Source organism: Ctenopharyngodon idella, chromosome 4 (genome assembly GCF_019924925.1).
Source record: "Ctenopharyngodon idella isolate HZGC_01 chromosome 4, HZGC01, whole genome shotgun sequence".
In the NCBI taxonomy this organism is placed as follows: domain Eukaryota; kingdom Metazoa; phylum Chordata; class Actinopteri; order Cypriniformes; family Xenocyprididae; genus Ctenopharyngodon; species Ctenopharyngodon idella.
In genome coordinates, this window is record NC_067223.1 from 5606928 (window position 1) to 5612927 (window position 6000).

Consider the following 6000-nt stretch of genomic DNA (forward strand, 5'->3'; position numbering starts at 1 on the left):
ACCTCTCCCAGCCTATTGTGTCCTTCAATAGTCATCAGTGAAAATGTGTGTGTGTGTGTGTGTGTGACAGATCGAACAAGCTTAAACACCATTTTGTTACTATGAAACTGAGGTTTTTGCATCCTAACATATAAAAAAACTGATTTATTTAACAGAAACATATATATAAGAAGAAACGCCAAAGTCAGGGGTAATGGGATTAAGATTACCTGATATATAACCCCACGCTAGAATACTCAAATAAAGTGCAACTGTTTTCATTTTAATTTAAATTCAAAGTTTAGAGTTACAGTTTAGAGTCATCAAGAAATCAAAACTGACAACCTGTCGCTCACATGAGATTGCAGCAATAGCAAATGCCAAGAATCCAATACATTCCCTGATCTGTCACCCTTTTTCAGTTTTTTTTGCTCTCACTGTTTTCCTTCTGTCTTCATACAGATCATATCACTCTGCCTCAGCCATTGTTTGACAGGAAGTAGCAGCGGTTGCAGTGATTTGATCCATGAAGTGAGAGAAATCATGAAAAGCACTGGAAGCGTCATGTCTCCTCTGATTTTTTAAGCTAAGTGGAATTTTAACATTCAAATAACATCCAAAAAATGCATTTTAATTATTAAGGTTAACACTTTATTTCGATAGTCCACTTTAGACATTCTACTAACTATAAGTAACTTTGCAACTACTGTACATGTCAACTATATCAATCATTAGAGAATTAGAATGTCATTGTGGACTATTTGAATAAAGTGTAACCTTATTAATTTTTTAACTTTTGTATGTAATTTTTTTTTAGATAGATCGACAGACAGACAGACCAGTCACAAACAACCTGTTCCCTCTAAAGTAACATTAAATCAAACTTTTGTGTAGTTAAGTTTCCACAAACATCAATCAAAGCCAGTCACAATAAAACTCTCCTTTAAAACCCAATTAGAATCCATCCGACTGACTCTCACACAACCACACACATACATACACATATACATCTGACCCCTGTTGTCTTTCTAGATAAATGAAGGAGTGAGCGTGAGAAGTAAGTGAGTAAAATGTGACATCGCTCTCCCCCAGCGCACTCTGCCTGCTGGGCTCTCAAAACCCAGAGTCACCCAATTAAGGCCTGCTGTGTGTGTCTGTTGTGTGTGTGACTCAATGGTGGATGCTGAGAGCGTGTGTCAAAGAGCGAGAGTGAGAAATGGATGAATTCACTGGTCTTTTTTGGGTCCCTGCCATTTTCAGTGTTAGGTCAAAGACAGAAAAAAGATGAGAAGAGAAAGAGGGAGTGAGATATAGAAGGACAAATGAAGGCGATCACTGTGGAAACTGCCTGAGTGCACAGATGAAAGAGGAGAGGCAAAATGAATGAGCATGGGTGAAGGTGAAGTCCTCCTCTCAAGTCCTCCTCTCGCCTCTCCTTTTCCTTTTTGTTCTTCTCGTCTTGCCTCCTCATCTCAAATACTGTCCTCTCATCATTTTGCCTGGTCTCCTCGTCTCGTTTTCTTGTTTCTCTCTTAATTTTACATCTCCTCGTCTCTCCTCTCCTCATTTTTCTCCTCTCCTCCATCACTGTCTCTCCTTTTTTCTTCTTGTCCCATCTTGTCCCCTCTTCTCCCCTCATAATTTCTCCTCTTCATCTCTGTCCTCTTCTTGTCTCTCCTCTTTTTGTCTATTCTCTTCATCTACCCTCATCTCTCCTTTCATTTTTTCTCATCATCGTTCTCTCCACTCCTTTTCTCTTCTCATTGCTCCCCTTCTCCTCACCTCTATTTTCCTCATCATTTCTCGTTCACCTCAGTCTTGTCTCTCTGTCTCATTTTCTTGTATCTCCTCTCTTAGTCTGTCCTCATCTCATCTCATCTCATCTCATCTCTCCTTATCATTTCTCTTCTCCATGTTTGTCTGTCCTTGTCTCTCCTCCCCCTGTCTTGTCTTGTCTCTTTGTCTCATTTTCTTGTATCTCCTCTCCTCTTTCCTCATCTCTCCTCTGCTCATCATTTCTACTTTCCTTCATCTCTGTCTCTCCTTGTCTCTCTTCTCTATTTTCCTCTCTATGTCTTGTCTTGGTTCCTTATCGAATCTTCTTGTATCTCCACTCTTAATCTTACCTCTCATCTCCTCATTTTTTCTCCCATCCTCCATCTCTGTCTCTCCTCATCTTGTCTCCTTATCTCAATTTCTTGTCTCTTCTCATTGCTCTTCTCATTTCACCATATCTCCTCAATTATCCTCTTTTCTTTAGTCTTCTCTTCTTTCCTTTATCTATCCTCAGCTCTCCTTTCCTTTTCTCTCATCATCTCCTTTCTCCTCGCCTTTCGTCCTTGTCTCTCTTCTCCTCGTATATCCTCTCCTCTAATTGTCTCTACTCCTGCTTTCTCCTCACCTCTACTTTCCTCTCCTCGTCTCTCTTTTCTCTTCTCATTTATCCTCTCCTCTTCTTTCCACTCCTTTCCTCTTCTCATTGCTCCACTCCTTGCCTCTTCTCTCCTCATCTCTCTTTTCTGTCTTCTTTTGGTCTCTTCTCTCCTCAACACTTCTCCTCCATCTCTGTCTTCTCCTTGTCTCTTTTCTATATTCTCCTCTCCCTGTCTCGTCTTGTCACCTTGTTTCATTTTCTTGTTTCTCATCTTCTAATCTATCCTCTCCTCATCTCTCCCCCTTCTCCATCTCTGTCTCTTGTATCTCCTCTCATAATCTATAGTATGCTCTCCTTGTCTCTCCTCTTTTCTTCTTTCCTTCTCTCACCTCATCTTCTTATTTCTCCTCTCCTAATCTATCCTCTCCTCATCATTTCTCCTCTCTCTTCTCCTCTCCTTAATTGTCTTGTGTGATCTTGTTTCCTTCTTGTCTCTCCTCATCGCTTCTTTCATCTTCTCTCATTTATCCTCTCCTCTCTTTGTAATTCGCCTCCTCTTCTCTTTATCTAACCTCTTATCTCTTTTTCTCCCCCCCCAATCTCTTTTCTCCTTGTTTTATGTCCTTGTCTCTCCATCTATTCTCTCCTCAACATGTCTTTCTTCTATTTTTTTCTCCTCTCCTCTCTTCTACTTATATCCTCATCTCTCTTTTGCATTGTCAAAGAGATGTCGAGAGGAAACATAATGGGAGGAAAGAAGAAAAGAGGATCGATGGAGACAAAAAGGAAGACGAGACAAGGAGGGGAGCAATGAGGAGAGGAAAGGAGTAGAAGTGGACAGGAGAGGATAGATGAAAATGTTGTAATAAACCACAAGATCAAATGGAAGAATTAGAAAATATCTTTCTCCAACTGTCAAATGTCTCTTTCCCTCTTTTTTTAATATTATCATTATTAATCTTTCCTCTCAGTATGCCTATTGTATCTTAACTAGAGCAAAACTACTTTACAAATGACACGTCCTTGCTGAGATTATAATGGCAGTTCCATATATAACAAACAAGGCAAAAAGTGTGCAGATAGTATTTTCAGTCTGAATGATTGAGCTTTCAAATGTCTGCTTAAAAAATGACATTGTCTTTGCACTGTTGCATCTGCCTGGTAGAGACAGACACAAACACATATACACACTCATACTCCACTACAGGTGTTTCTTATCACACAACATAACTAAGGAACAAATAAACTGTGACCCTGAAAACAACATTATGGCGCGCATTATGGTCTCTTTCAGATGTAGTATATGTAACTAAAGGAAAAGGATGCTTAAGGTACAAGCAGCTTCACACTCTCTCTTCTTCACACGTACTGAAATGGCAACAGCGTCAAAACCTCCGCCACATTTGAGGTACGGGAAGAAAACTCAATTAATTTTTCACGAAAGAAGAGGGTGGAAGGAGAGAGAGAAAGATGAGAGAAGTTTGATAAAAGTAGCTCTGTTAGGAGGTGTGTGCATATGGGATGACGACTACTTTCAGCTTTTTAGGGAACAAAAATGAGTCACTTTAAATGCTAAAAGCAACACAGTCCATAAAAAGTACAAAAAGGAGGCAAAGAAAGAAACAGCTGTGTGTATATGCTTAAAGGGTTAGTTCACCCAAAAAGGATAATCATGTCATTAATTACTCACCCTCATGTCGTTCCACACCCGTAAGACCTTCATTCATCTTCAGAACACAAATTAAGATATTTTTGATAAAATCCGATGGCTCGGTGAGGCCTCCATTGCCAGCAAGATAATTAACACTTTCAGATGCCCAGAAAGCTACTAAAGACGTGTTTAAAACAGTTCATGTGACTACAGTGGTTCAACCTCAATGTTATGAAGCGACGAGAATACTTTTTGTGCTCCAATAGAACAAAATAACAACTTTATTTAACAATATCTAGAGACGGGTGATTTCAAAACACTGCTTCATGAATCTTCGAAGCTTTACAAATCTTTTGTTTTGAATCAGTGGTTCGGAGTGTGTATCAAACTGCCAAAGTCATGCCCCCCAGTGGTGAACCATTGAAATTTCGAAACACTTTATGACATAACAAAGTCTAGTTTACTGAAATCACGTGACTTTGCCAGTTTGATATGTACTCTGAACCACTTTTTTTGGCATACAAAACTATTCTTGTCGCTATATAACATTAAGGTTGAACCACTGTAGTCACATGAACTGTTTTAAATATGTCTTTTGTATCTTTCTGGGCATCTGAAAGTGTTAATTATCTTGCTGGCAATGGAGGCCTCATTGAGCCATCGGATTTTTATCAAAAATATCTTAATTTGTGTTCTGAAGATGAACGAAGGTCTTACGGCTGTGGAACGACATGAGGGTGAGTAATTAATGACAGAATTTTCATTTTTGGGTGAACTAACCCTTTAACTTAAACTTCATTAATGACTTGTTGAATGCTTTATTGTATGTTATTATTATTTTGAATTACAAATTAGTATTACCTGCAAAAAATAAAGAAAAAAATCATTTCAATAATTTTGGGGGACATAAAGTAAACTTGTTTCATATGAAGAAATAAACCAATGAAAAAACAGTGACATTCCTTAAATGGAAAATTTAAGAAGTTTGGTATAATCATTATTATTATTAGTATTATTTATTTATTTTTTAATAAAAAAAAAAAAAAAAAAATATATATATATATATATATATATATATATATATATATATATATATATCAAAACCATTTTTATCATAAATATTTGATTTTTTTTTTTTTTTTTTTAAACCAACTGAAACCAACATGACCATTGTTGTCTTTTTCTTGTCTCTTATTTTATTTTTTATATTGATGCTTTGGTAAAATAAATGTAAAAAGAAAGACTACATAGAAGAAAAATATTAAAATATATTTTATAAAATATAAAAGATGTGCATGTTTTGACAAAGATCAGACATCACATGTCGGACACCTCTGGGTGAAATCACAGAGTAACACAAACAGGAATATGTTTTGAAATTGTTTCCTACATCACAACAAACTCTCTCCCTTCCTCAGTTTGTCTCTCTCTAACATTTGTTAACCAGGGAGGAGTGATTATCTAATCAGTGTAATTAGTGGGTAATTAAAATGTGAAGATTTGCGCAAGTTGTTTATTGCAGTGGCTTAACTGAACTTGGGAAGCTGTCTCAAGAAAGAAACAAATCACACACTGCATTCTCTGCTTGTGCCAGCAAATAAATAGTTTGATCAATTAAGGATGACAGGAAGGATTTTTAATATTGGCTACACAAGGTGTTTTAGCTAACCGTAATTAAATCTGTTTTATCTAAAAAAAAAAAAAACCACACACACACACACCAAAAACGACATAAAATGACTCTCATTCCCTTAATATCTCTAAAAAAAATTTAATTAACACTTTAATGTTAACAATGTTCCATTTGTTAACATTAGTCAATATTATTTAACATAACCTAACAATGAATAATGTCTAAAGCATTTATTAATTTTATCTGATCTAATTTCAACATTTACATAATTAAAATAAAAAGTTATTTTTATTTTTTATATTTATATATTTTATTTTGTTATTTTTATAGGTATCTGTTAATATTATTTAATGGGCTGAGCTA

The 6000-nt window shown here is 36.2% G+C and overlaps 1 long non-coding RNA gene across 1 annotated transcript in view; it reads left to right on the top strand.

Moving 5' to 3' along the window:
• The window catches only part of LOC127510850 (uncharacterized), a 28043-nt gene extending 24704 nt beyond the window's left edge, over positions 1-3339 (top strand). Inside the window, exon 3 of the long non-coding RNA XR_007929766.1 lies at positions 442-3339. This is a non-coding gene — a long non-coding RNA (uncharacterized LOC127510850). The remainder of the gene's footprint in view (positions 1-441) is intronic.
• The last annotated feature ends 2661 nt before the right edge of the window (positions 3340-6000 follow it).